The sequence below is a fragment of the Amaranthus tricolor genome, chromosome 1 (genome assembly GCF_026212465.1).
Source record: "Amaranthus tricolor cultivar Red isolate AtriRed21 chromosome 1, ASM2621246v1, whole genome shotgun sequence".
Taxonomy (NCBI): Eukaryota; Viridiplantae; Streptophyta; class Magnoliopsida; order Caryophyllales; family Amaranthaceae; genus Amaranthus; species Amaranthus tricolor.
Window position 1 is genome coordinate 9,527,457 of NC_080047.1, and position 12,354 is coordinate 9,539,810.

At 33.3% G+C, this 12,354-nt stretch overlaps 1 pseudogene; it reads left to right on the forward strand.

Annotated features, from left to right (window-relative positions):
• The first annotated feature begins 1,328 nt into the window (after positions 1 to 1,328).
• On the forward strand, positions 1,329 to 11,969 carry LOC130824579 (TIP41-like protein; annotated as a pseudogene).
• The last annotated feature ends 385 nt before the right edge of the window (positions 11,970 to 12,354 follow it).

A 12,354-nucleotide genomic window follows, 5' to 3' on the forward strand; every position in this document is an offset into this window, starting at 1 on the left:
TTATTTCAAATTTTCGTAGTCTATATATATGGGCCCAACTAAAAAGCATTTCCCTAGTAACGTAAAAAAGTATAAAATCGGGCTTTAGTAATTATTAAAGGCCCATTTAGGATTTAGTTTGTTGAGACAAATTTTTTGAGTGAAAAATGGGAGAGAAGGGGCCAAGAAATATCATATATGTACAATGTATATATGCAACTAAATTGACTTATGTCTTTTTTTTTTTTTTTTTTTTTAAAATTTTTATCAACGATCAATATGTTTTCATGTCTTATTTGTATCAATCAACATTTAAATGAAGTTCATTCATTTTATGTGTCAATCATCAATAAGGAAATATGATTGATTCTTTTTTATGGTTGTATAAAAAGCAGTAATAATCAGTTGCCACATAGATGTTTAGTTGACAATAAGTTAATATGGAGCTTAATTAGTTAATAAAGATATCAGTCAATAGTTTGTATCAAATGAGTAGAAAATCAGAAGAATTTAAAAGATATCATATGTATTTTATATGGAGCTTAATTGGTTACCCGTTTTTTTTGTCAATCAGCAATAAATAATTTTGCGTAGCGTTTTATTTGTATCAAATAATATTTAAATTGACCTTATTATTTTCCTGTCTAATCATCAATAAAGAAATATGCTTCATTATTTTTACAATAGTTGTATAAAAAAATAGAACTAATAATCAATTGCCACTTTAATATCTAACTTTCAAAAAAATTAATACACATACATTTACTTTTTTTTAAAATTTTTTTTATCAATATACATAATTTTACTTCATTTTAATTAATATGTGCTTCTTCCTATTAAGCCTAATAGTCTCATGCTCATTTGAGTGAGCATATTTTCCGGTGCAATAATTATATCATTAATAACTCTAATTGTATATAATTAAATTTTTTTTAAAAGTTAATGTTATTATCTTTGCATTGAAACTAATTAAACAAAATCTCCTTAACTATGTTATAACTTATAGATTAAGAATAAATACAAGTTAAGAGTGATTGATATACATATTAAAAGTCAAATGTGACTATTATCGTGAATAGTTCGGAATACAATATAACATACTCCATATAATATGGTATGATTATTTGCTTTTTTTTGAAAAATTTACCAGAAAATATCTAATAATTTTTTTTTCAAAAAGTATCCAATTAAAAAAAAATTTCTAAGAATACCTAACAAAATTATTTCTTTTTCGAAAGGTAACTAACAACTGCTGTTAGTTGACCGTCATCTTTTGATTTGACTCTCAATTAAATGCCCTAAGTTACATTTGATTTAAGCTTCAATGTTTTGGATTAAAGTTATGAACAATGTATGAAGTGAAAAGGGTAAAGGAGTGAGAGGAGCTGGAATATTTGGTGGGAAATAAGTTAATTAATAAGTTTATGTGCAAGTCATTAGTGAGTCAACGTAAGAAGATGACGGTCAATTAATGGAAGTGGTTAGTTGGTACTATTTGGAAAAGAAAAAATTAAAATTTTTTTATTAGATACTTTTTAGGAAAAAAATTTATTAGGTAATTTTCGGTATTATTTTTTTTTCTACTTTTTCATTTTATTACTTTCACCGACTATTACTTTCCTATAAAAACTCAACGACCGAAAGTAAAAACCCCAATCACCGAAACAATTGGAAATTCAAGAAATTCTTCCCCAAATAATTTACTGTTCACCGGATAAAATAGCTATGGCGGCGAGAATGGAGGTAGAAATCTACGAAAGAGTTGGAAAGCCGCAGGAGGACTTACCTTTAGTGATGGACGGAAAGGATTGCGTATTCGCGGCTTGGAAATCGAGTCTTCTAAGTGTTTTATATTCACTCCTCTCGAACTTCGACTGTATTACCTCTTCACCTTCCATTTTCTATTCATTTTCTCTTTTTAATTTAATTATTTTGTTTAGGAATTATGATCATTAAAATGGTTGATTTTGAATTTTTAGCAGTTATTTTCATGTTGTATAGTTTAATGTTTAGGAATGAAATTGATGATTAAATGGAGCGGTTTTTGTTTTTCTATAACAGCTTTCATGCATTTTAATTCTGCTTTATTTAGTTAAATTGTTTAGTACTATTACTTTTGAGAACGATGATGTATTAGAGTTCGAACAATGTTTTTCAAACTCCAATATTACCAAGATTGAGTGTATGAAGTTTAGTGACAAACAAATTACGCTATCAATGATATCGATGTTTGTAGGAGAAAGTAAAGCAAATAAAACGACACAAAGATTTAACGAGGTTCACCCAACTAAGGCTACGTCCTCCGGTGTGTAAGTACATCTTATATTATCAAAGGAGTTCAAAGAACTCTCAAATATGGAGAATTACAATAGAGAAATATAGGCTAGTGTTTGGCTTGGGGTGTACTTTGTGGATGTTTTTCATTACAATGAGAGCTCTCTATTTATAGGAGAGATCACACTAAGTAACATTAAAGCTATGAATAAATGATAATGAAACATTCCCAAGTATTTGAAGAGTCAAAATCAGCATCCTAGGAGTATCAGAGACTTCGCTCGACCAAAGCCGAGGCTCGCTCGGTCGAGCGGACTACAAGAAGTTTCTGGTTGTATTCTGTCTGCTCGCTCGACCCATTCTGAAGCTCGCTCGGTCGAGCGAGAGCTGGTCGAGCGACACTTCAGAGGGCTTCTGACAGTATTGCTCGACTTGCATGGTTGAGCATCTTGAATTAAACCTTTAAACTTCTTCATTAAGTCCCATAACTCCCTTGATTAACTCATTAATTCATACCTTAATCATCATCATAAACCACAAATATTAAGACTCATCTTAATACACCCATTCATGACAAACTTATGGAATTCCATCCCAAGAGTCACCACATGAATGCACACACCAAATGTGCACTCAAGTCACACCAATCATAACAACTTTGTTCTATGATGATTATTTGTATTAATGTTCGTGGAATTATGATCATTGAAATGGTTCAAGATGAGTTTTTAGCACTAATTTTTCGGTTAAACAAAATGGAGGTTGATTTAGAAACATCGATTAAGGTTATTGATGTGCAAATCAATTACAACACATGAATTTACTTTGATGACAATGTGTTCATGTGATCGTGTCTCCTGAATCCTGATATGGATTTTCAAATGTTAAGTTGATCACTGCAGTAAAAACTAGAATTCTCAATTTGTTTGGATTTTTACAATTAATGATCTGCTTTTGAGTGGAGAATGGCAATCGCAACGGTGAGCAAGGAGTTTTTTTTAATGGAGGGAATTATGCCCTATTTATGTTGGATAGTAATTCTTACAATTGAATTTGATCGTATCTTTGGCATATAGAAGTACATACTTTTGGAATATATGTAGTATTAGTTGAATAGTTCTATGCATCAGTCAGTTTTGAGCTAAAATTGGTTGCTTTTGGAAATGTTGCGGATCGTGCTCTATGAGTGAAGCAAGTTTTATGTAAGGCTGGCTGGCTGACACTCTGTTTTTTATTGCGGAAAGCATTAAGATGGTGCTCTAAGAATAGGCATGTTCTCATTGTGCCTAATGTTTTCACTGATTCCTCTTTGGTGCCTTGACGTTTATTAATACGCTGAGTAGCAAGTCTCCATTGTTTTTGGACAGATTGATGCAAGAAACCCACAAAAATCTATTTTCTTATATATATCTCCATCTCCTTGTTTGAATCCCTAAAATAGAGTAATAAACCTGTACTTTAAGGGATTGATGGTTCAATCAAACTTTAAACACATCGAGTTAAATATTTACAAATACTGTTACATCCAAACTTTGACTGTTTGTAAAGCTTGAAGGAATTTTGGATTTCATTAGGTTAAGGGGTCTATTTATCCAACTTTTAATGAAAAACAAATAATTTGTAGGGTTCGTTTGAAGTTGTTTAACAAAATCAAACAGAATTTCATTTGAATTGCAAATGGGTGTTAGAAGAAAAAAAAAACTGAGAGAAAATCAAATCTTGATCTTGAATCGAAATACTCCGGCAAGATTTTGACCACTTGAGGTGCCATAATGATGCATTGCACCATTGATAGAGAACTAGAGATTTCAAAACTAACTTAAAATACATTATGAGATAGAATATGAACAATTGTTCAAATCTTTCAATTCTCATTCACCATGCGTTTTATAGGATTTGAAGCTAGCTACTTATACAAATTTATATAAACCTTTACATAATTTTTTTAAAAGAATCAAAACAGTAACTATCTTGAGCAAATACTAATTTCTTCTAAGCAAAAATAGGCGAAATATCATTGACGACATTGAACGATTGTGTGGGGCTTAAATCCTTGAGGTTCGGATCCCAAGCCATAGAGGCAGATCATATTTGGCTCACCTGCCCTTGAAAATTTTTGGTTCATTATATTTTAACCTAGATATTGTATCAAGCTCAACAATATGGAGTGCCACTTTCTCACCCTTTTTTCTATTCCTTTTTGCTCATTCAAAGTCTTCATTACCTCAAGTAGCTGCATCGGATCCTTGACTCTTGGTCATGCTTAGGACACTTGGACAATTTAATTTGATTCAAAATCTTGTGATGATTTTAAATATAGCCAAGACGAACTCTTGGACTTATTTTTGTATCCGACATGGCATACAACTATACATGTATGACTGTTTGAGTAACATAGTTTCTACTCTTATGTCATGTGTGTGTAATGAACACAAAACCCCTTTTACATTGAAACTTTTTTGGCTCACATGACGCAATTTAGTGTACTTTAGCTTTGTTAAGACCATAAACTACAGGTTTTTGTTTTCTTGCCTAGTCTTAAGTGTGTTATACTATGTTGTTTTGTGTTTTTGCAGATGGGAAGAAAAGCTCTTAGACTTTGCACTTGGCAGAAATGATATTTGGAAACATTTCGTTGATTTTTAAGCATTTGTCTAGTGGCACTGAGATTCAGTTCAATGCATTTGATGCTTTAATTGGCTGGAAGCAAGAAGCATTGCCACCTGTTGAAGTTCCTGCTGAGCAAAGTGGAAGTCCAGAAGGTTAGTAGATCATTCAATTTGAGATTTCAGTTCTTATCAAATGTACTAAATTAAAACGTTTCATTAAATTACTTGGGAAGGGAAAATTACTATAGTTGATTTCAGTCTTAAGCTAACAAGGTCAAATTCTTTTGTGGCGAATAAACTAATTAACTAATAACTACAAGAAGCAAAAATAATGTGAGGGTTTAATAAATAAGCTAAATGAGCAAGAAGGGTTCCACTATATGCAACTAATAAAGGGTTCTACTATATGTAGCTAATAAAGGGTTCTTCAAGCAATTAATCAGGATTGGAATTAAAATATGATTAAACGTATAGGAACTTTCGAAATTCTCACTCCAGAATTACCAAAAAAAGCTTACACATTTACTCACTAACTGCCCATTTATATAGATTATGGAGCAAGTGGACAACCTACAATTCCCAGTTCTTGCATTTGAAGTAGAAACAAATAGTAGCTTTACTAAATGTGTATGTTTGATTAAAATAACATGAATATATTCTATTAGTAGGTTAATTAGTAAAATCAGTTAATAACCTTAATTGATCTAACTTGAATGCACATCAATCACATGCTTCTCCTCTAAGCACTAAGCGCTACTAGCCTACTAGAAATATGCTACACATGATGAATTGAACAAAACGATTAGAAAGTATGCAGAATTTTATATTAAAACCTTGAAAAATAGATTGCATAAATTGAGAAATAACGATGAATAAAGACAATAGAAAACTGATAGTACCTCTATTAATTACCGAAAGACCAAAAGGTGTACATCAAATCCATTGTAAAACTTGTAGATAACTAAATCTAGAGTAATGTATTAGAACTAGGGTATAAAGCATTTATATCTCGCTTCATGAAAATAATAATGCTGTTAGAAGATAAGTGATCCTTAACAAAACATGAAAACTTTATTTACAAAATATGGAAAGTTTTCAGAGTTACCAGCTTGAAGGATTCTTGTATGGGCAGACTTATGTGTGCGATTTGAATTTGTTTGTAGCCATGTCATGGAGACAACGTGATGAAGGTCGCCGGTGTGACAAAACCTGAATTCTTTACAGTTTCACCCTAGTACATTAAAGTAAAGGCCACAAGCATGTTATGATGAAGATAAGCTGGTCATGTTCAAGCTATGACATAGTCCGTGATCTTATTTGATTTATGTACTGCAGCCTGCAGCCATATCAAAAGTTAAACACGGAATGTGAAGGAGAAGAGCTGGTCACAATCAAGCCGTGTTGAAGTCGGACCTGCTGCTTTCTTGCTTTACGTAATCTATGTGAGGTAGTTGTTGGCTGACTATGATGAATATCAGTTGGTCATGAGGTGAGTTTGATGCAGAATTACCCCTTACTTATGTTCCAAAATTCTTGTTACACTAGATTTCAAACACCATTCTTATTCGAAATCTCAGCAAAAACTCAATAATCTCAATTTTTTTTGTGGTTTTTTTGGTCCAAATCTACTATGTTTATAGTATTTTCACCTCACCTATAAATAATAGACTTTAAAAATCTCCAACCAAGCATAACATCGAGTGGACATTCAACAAATAAACCAAGACAATGTGATAAAATTGTAATGGGGATGGAACTAAAACATATGAAATGTGCATAAAGGTTAAATACCCATTTTTCAACAAATATGACACTTCTCAAAATGTCGCAACTAATATGAAATGTAGAAGTTTTATTCCTATAGAGTTGGCTAAATGCGTATTCCCTTGAATTTCCTATTAGTCTTATGATGATTTTTCTGGTAAGGCTAGATCTAATTATTTATATGCAACTTGTGCCTCTTATTCCTTTTTGTTTCTAGTCTCTTTCTAAATTCATGTTGATTGACGACTTCCTGCCAATTTAAAAACTAGAATGTTAATTATTGCACGTAGATTCTTATATATTTATAACCATATTGGACTATGACTACATTCATGACACTGTATTGTAGAAGCGAAAAGGTCTGCCTTCTTCAAGACCCCCTCTGTTTTCTGAAAATGAAAAATTTTCAATTCTTTTGCTAATGCCATGTGGACAGTAACATTATTTTAGAGCTAGTATTGCCACTAATTTAGCTACTTGTTCAAAATCATTCTAGGATTGTTAAATAATCCTGGAATATTACTCCTTAATGTTCCTTCAAATAAATCTTAAAATATCGAAAGAGGGAGAGAAAAAAGGTTTGGGGTTATTATCCCTTTAGTCTGATTCTTATATTCAAAAAATTTATGAGGTTTTTATTGGCAGAAACCCTTGTAGCATGAGAACATTAAGATGAGATGGCAAAATATTTTTCTCAACTGTTCTATGGAGTAATAGGTCTAGAGGAGACAAGAAGATAAACTTCCAGCTTAATTGGTCCTTATTAACATAGTCTTTGCAAAGAGATAACTATGGAAGAGGTGTAAGAAGCTCTCAGGAAAAAAGAAGAGCCAAGGCAGTTGGCCCATTAAATATTCCTATTGAGGTATGGAGTTGTTTAAGTAAATTTTATAATGTGTGGCTGACAAAACTTTTTTATTTTGAAGACTACTAGAGTATAAGAGGAATGGAAGGGAAGAACATTTATCCCTCGATATAAAAACAAAGGCGATGCTAAATTATGTGGGAAATATAGAGGGATAAAACTTCTTGAAACTTGGAGAAAGAATGATAAAACTTCTTGAAACTTTGAGATTTGATAAATAACGATAAAAAGGTAGGTCAGATAAGTGGGTTTTGGGTTGCGTCATTTTGGAGTCGAGTTGTTTTCGGGTCAGATCAGTTTTAGATCTGGTCGTGTCGAGTTCGTGTCAACCCTGTCAAGGGACTTTAATTTTCTTATCACTAAATTTTTAAAAAATTGATTAACAATGTTATGGTTCATGACTAAAAATACTGATGTGAAATTAAAAATGCTATTGTGAAACTGAAAACAAGTCAAAATAGTTATGTTTAAGTTTTGGTCAGGTTTGATTTTTTTTTCCCGGTTTTTTCGGGTAAGGTTGTTTTCGAGTCATGGGTTTAAAGTTTTGGGTTATGACCCACTGATTCTGGTTAGATTTTGGGTCAATTTCAAGTCGAGTCAAATTTGACATGTTTAGTGAGAGATATTAATCAAAGAGAATCAATTTGGACTTCTACTAGGATGATTCACTACTGACGCTATTCATGCCATGAGGAGTTAGATAAAAAATATTAAGGAAAAAAAATGAAAGATTTGCATAAGGTGTTTTATTGATCTGGATAAGGTTTGTAATAGCGTACTACATACCATTATATGGGATAACTTTCAGGCTAAACGAAACTAAGGTATGTTAGGGGAATACTAGATATATGATGTAATCATGACTTGCATTCACTTCGGTAGAAGTCGGTTTACATCAGGAACCGACCTTAGGCCCTTTCTTATTCGCCATATTATTTGATGTGTTGTCCAAATCAATTAAGGAAAGTGCATGCTCTGTGCCGATAATATTGCGTTTGTTGCAGAAGCTAGTGAAAAAGTTAATGCAAGGCTCAAGGATTGGAGGGAAACCCTAGAAGGGACCTGTGAAATAGTCGTTCTAAAATAGAATACTTACAATGTAATTTTATTAAGGGAGTGCAAGTGGGAAAACCTCAAGTAACTATTGGATAAAATGTTGCTCAAACGATCAAATTTAAATAGTTAGGATTAATGGAGAAGGTTGATGAAGATGCAATGCATCGAATACAAGCTGAATGGCTTAAATGAAAAGCATCCACTTTGTTGTGTGATAGAAGCTTCTATTATAGATTATAAGATAAATTTGTATGAGATAAAATGTTGTCCAATTAAGAAGATATATAAACGCAAGATGAAAGTAGCGAAGATGTGATTGTTATGGTGAATTTGTAGACACATTAAGATGAATATGATTAGGAACCAATTTTGTAGAGGGAGTACCCATCTCTGCAATAGTATGTGAAAGTAGATTAAGATGGTTTGGACTTATGCAAAGAAAGACCACCGACACGCATGTGAGAGGGGTGGAGAACATCAAGGTTGATAGTAAAAGAAGTCACAGTAGGTTGAGAAAACGTAGGAAGAGCAAATTAGGAATGACATGAATGAGTTGCACCTCTGAATAAAACCGCTCGACGCCATATTCATATTCTAGATCATCGATAGTTATCTTTTGCTTGTTTATTGTTTTAAGCCTTTGTGATTGTCTTTATATTTCTTTGGTTTGGGTTTTCATCTTTAATACTTGTTTTGCCTCATCATGACTTGTCTTGCTACGTTTCATGTCTTGTCTTGTCTTTGTTTACATTTGTTGGTACCCTTGATTTATCATTAGTCGCAATCTTCTTTCAAGTGTACGATCTATCGTCTTCTATCCGTCCCCATGTTCTAGACCTAGATCTTAGTTTTATGAGTAGAATACAGATGATGATGTGTTCTATATAGCTCAGAGCAGATGGTGTTTTTATGAGACTACATGACAATCGTCTGCATTTTGTTTTTGGAGAACACCCATTCCTAGTTATTCTTTGTGAAAGTTGTTGGCAAGAGTTTACATTTAGTGCCTTGGTAGCAGTAAGTATCCGAGCTTTCTACCAACTGCCTATTATTTTGTTTTGTGTTGTCAACATAGTTGAAAAAGGTGGTTAGCCGTGATTAAGGTATCGGAAGGTTGATGTAATGACGAGAGTAATGTGGTTATCATGACGCCTAAATATTGGTCGAAAGCATGAGATATCCCTTGATCCAAAAGTGGTTTTTTTTACACCTTTACAACGCGAGAAATATTCAGCTGTTTTTTTAAGAAAAACCTTTACAACGGGGCCATTGTGATGTGAGGCGCCTTTATTTTTGCACTATGGCTGTCATTGCATGTCTACAATTTTTATTTCGTTTTGGTGCTTCATCTTTCTGATTTACGGTTGTCTTTTTCCTTCTCTTGATGCTGCAGAAAGGCTATTCAGATGTTGCAGTACATAATGATCCAAGCTTCATTAGCCAGAGGCTTCCCATCATTATCATTATGCATAAAACAAAAAAGCTTAAATTCAGTACCAACCTGTAAGACTGTAACAGTTCTTATCCATTATCTATTCAACACTAGTATACTGATTTTGAGATTATCAAATGTTTACCATTTTGAGTAATTAGTGTTATTTTGATCGAGATGTTCTTTCTGCATGAATTATTATATTTATTTTTCCCGGATAGAATGCACTAATGAATGTGGGAACTTGCAAAATAAGAGTTTGGCTTTGGGGTTTTATGTTAACTTCCAACTTTAGAATAAGACGATATGAGTTAGGTGGGCATATAATTAGCTATAAAGTAGAGTTCCTGAATTAACAGATAACAAGATACCTAGCTAGACAGAACTAATTTGGGATGAACATTGAAATCAAATTGATTATTGACCAACACCCTTATTTCCATAGCTAATTCTGTAATTGTGCAAGGCTGATGGCTGATGAATCACTGAGTTCTTTTCCATGAGAAATCATTGTAAATTTACATCAAAAATACCCTTTTAAAGGAAAGTTTTGCTCTCAATTTTATATTGATCACTTTTGTTGTTTCTAACTTAACCCAACATTTGAGGTGCTTTGAGGGGAAAGCTTCAGAATCTATCAACCAGAATCCATAGGCCCGGGACAGCCCTATAGTTGATGGTGACATTGCACTAGAAAGTTGTGGGCATAATATATCGATTGTTATTAGAGAAGCGGTGTGGAAGTTTTGCAGGGATTTGTAAGAATTAGTGGTTAGCTTATATCTCCTTAATGTATATGGTGGAAATCTCTTAATTATGAGGAGTTTTGTGTCTTTTGCATGTAAAATGCTTATGATTGAGTGAGTAACTTCTGCACTTGAGGTTTTATCTCTACTAAATTCATGGTTCTGACATGGGAATATTTTGACCAAAAAGATGTTAGGGCTCTACCTTGCAAGATGCTTGACTTCTAATTTTCTGGAGGAAATCTGTTATTATTTTCTTTGCGAGATCTAATTTAATTAATGAAATATAGGAAGTTATGCTACTGTGGCTTTTCTTTATGAGATTAAAATGTAAGTAAAAGAATATTCCTTTCAATTACCGTCCTCTCTTTTTGGGAGTCTTTTTTGGTTCGTTCCTGAAATCCTGACATGGTGATTTTTCCAACTTCAACTTCTAGTTTGACTAGACGACTTTTGATGCGAAATGTGTGAATGACCATTGGCATTCTTTAACTGCTTTGTAACATCTATCCAATATATTTAATAGATACATGATATATCACAAATTCACAACCACTATAATTCCTTAAGAATCCTATATTCGCCTGCCAAAAGCCAAATGGGGTGGAGGTCCAAGCATGCAAATGTCTGGCTTTACCTCCTGAAAAGTTGGAACTTATCAATGAACTGTTGGAAGTTATGAGAAAAAGCTAAATATTAAAAGAAAGCTGTTAGCTCAAACTAACAGTATCATTGAATTTAGTTTATTCTTTTTAGCTAAAAAAGTGCTGCTGCTCGGAACAATTATTGTGGAATGCCGGAACCAGTTTCTTTTGAAAGTTGTCCCGTGCCATTTCACAGTTCAGTATTGACTTTCATGAAAATGAGCATGCTGGGATTGAAAATAGAAAAGTACTGAACAAAATTCAATGCTTAAACTTCATTTACATGATTTCCCAAGTTGATCATATAAACTACGGTAATTGAGCGAACTCAGATTATTTAATCTAGGAATTGTACCTAAGTAGATACTTCTAGAGTTAATATTTATGAGCATTTATATGATAGGCTTCTTAAGATCACTCTGAAATTTACCCTGCGTAGCTGTCAACCTGGACCTTGCAGGAGGCCTGGTTCATTAAAAGTTGCTTTCCTGATGCTTGGTCTGAAACCTGGTCAGAAACCTGGATTATGAAGCAAGAACAATACTTGAAATTCAGAGTCGAAGGTTCAAATCAAGCGTCAGGTCGTCTGGTTGCTGTTCAATTGGTTGTAAATTTGGACGATAACTTCCAGGCCACATCACATCTGCTGTGGTATCTGCTAGCAAGCAAGGGGAGGTAATTGTTATGTCTGGATATTTTAATTTTCCAGCAGATGCATATTCGTCTCTTTGTGGTTTATGTATCAATGAATGAGGGTGCACACCGAGTGTTCGTGACATCATTGTATTGATAGGCAGTTCAATCATTGACATCATCCTTTTGGATTGAAATCTTCTTGCTGCACCTCTTTCCCTCTTGTGTGCATTTTGATGACCCCCTAGAGCTTGTGAACTGAAAAACTTTCTCATGCAGAAGTTGCATGAGAAAACTTTGGCAGGAATTGGTGTTGATGAACCCTCGTCTTCAGGTATGGAGGGTATCTCTT